General features: G+C 50.1%; 1 non-coding gene across 1 annotated transcript; it reads left to right on the top strand.

The window, feature by feature from the left end:
• The first annotated feature begins 1,452 nt into the window (after positions 1-1,452).
• On the top strand, positions 1,453-1,583 carry LOC115870619. The gene has a single exon (XR_004046806.1). It is a non-coding gene; the product is annotated as a small nucleolar RNA SNORA38 (small nucleolar RNA).
• The last annotated feature ends 243 nt before the right edge of the window (positions 1,584-1,826 follow it).

Here is a 1,826-nt window from a genome sequence, read left to right as displayed (position 1 = left end):
GGGGCTCATGGTCTGGTAGGGCTCCTTAGAGACCCCTGTCCAAAGGGTTCTACACAAAAAGTCCCTGGTTCCACTGCTAGCCAATAGCCTGGTAGTTCAATTTCTCCCTGAGGTGCTTTTGGAAGAAGGACTTGGTGGTCTCAAACCAAACTCACTGCTATGGAGCCAATTCAGGATCACAGCAACCCTGTAGGACAGAGTAGAACTGCCTCTTTGGGTTTCCAAGACTGTGAATCTTTACGGGAGCAGACAGCCCCATCATTCTGCCCTGGAATGGCTGGTGGTTTTGAACTGTTAAATGTTTAGTGAGCAGCAGAAGGCGTAACCCACTCTGCCACCAGGGCTAGTTCCCGAAAACCAGCCTCTGAAACCCGCAGGGAGGTGGGTTCTACTCTGGCACACACTGAGCCAGAATCCACTCAACAGTTAGATGTTTCATCTTTTATCTGGCCTTGTCAGAAAGCGAACACATACCCTGACATCAAGTGGAGCCATGGCTCTGGCTAGAGTCCCAAATCCCCCAAAGAACTGGCCGGGAAGGTCAAAGTTCTCATGGGACCATCCCCATGAGGCCAATGTCTGCTCAGTATAAAGCCCCATGGTAGTGCCCTCAGCACCTAGCCTGAATCTGGCAGAGGTCTCTACTCCCGTAGAGAGTTACAGTCTCGGAAACTCGCAGGGGCCGCTCTACCCCATCCTATAGGGTCACTGTGAGTCGGCATTCACTCCGGGGCAGTGAGTTTGGGTTTTTGTTGTTGTTTTCTTTTGCCTTCACGTCGATTCCGACAGGGCGTAAGGTTTCCACGACTCTAAAGCTTTACAGGAGCGGACAATCTCACCTTTCTCTCTTGGAGCAGCTGTTGTTGACCTTGAGGCTTGAAATCGAACACTTAACCCACTGCCCCACCAGGGCACATGATCAGGCACTGCCATAGCTTGCCAAATAAAGGAGCAAGAGAGGAGAAATGAAGCTAATTTCCTTTAGCGCCGTTTTCTTCTCCTGCAGAGCAAAGGGTGGTGGAGCGCCGAGGAGGCAGCAGCTGAGAAAGACCTTGGCCGAGTGGCGCGTGCTCCTGAAAGAGGAAGAGCTGATTCTGAATTGACGTTCAGGACAGGCTTCACGGTCAAGGCCAGTCAGGAGAACCATCAGGTGGGAAACACAAATCCCCTCGCTGGGACCCGAGTCTCCCCTGCACACGGACAGGAAACCAGCAGGAGGCAGCTGAGAAGCAGCCATGGCGGGGAAGGGGTGGTAACTGATTTTCAGCTTGATGGATAGCTTTCCACGGGTTTGATGGGCTCTTCATAGTGGGGAGGCTGGGCTGTTAAGATTGGGTTAAAAATAAGGATTTCGATGACTTCTTTTTCCCTTAGTGACTAAATTTTCCAGAGTGACATTGTATTCCTTTTATGATCAATTCAGATATACATAAGAAGGGACTCTTGTCCTTGTCATCCTACAAAGGCGTGTCTGTGGTTCCCTGTCCTTAGACACGTAAGAATTGGAGGCAACAAAATGTAGATTTGGAGAAGTTTGGGGCCAGCTTGCTCCTCGCAGTCTCCAGCGCCCCCATCCCACACTGGAAAAAAAACAAAAAACAAGGAAGGGACTCTTCAGGCCTCTAACTTATTTATAAGAACCAAGCCAGAATGATAAAGATGCTCATGACTACCACCCATCAATGATTCAGGAACTGAGAATGCTTATATAGTCTGGCGATGGGCAGATGGAGGGGGGCTTGATCATGAGTCTTCAGTACGTGGACGTTGTGGTAGACGAGAAAAATTAGCTGTGCTCTGTGTGGTACCAGGGAGCTGAAATAAGA

Source organism: Echinops telfairi, unplaced genomic scaffold (genome assembly GCF_000313985.2).
Source record: "Echinops telfairi isolate 266 unplaced genomic scaffold, ASM31398v2 ScPeMD7_2010;HRSCAF=2546, whole genome shotgun sequence".
NCBI classification, from domain to species: domain Eukaryota; kingdom Metazoa; phylum Chordata; class Mammalia; order Afrosoricida; family Tenrecidae; genus Echinops; species Echinops telfairi.
This window is presented reverse-complemented; position numbering and strand designations above follow the sequence as displayed.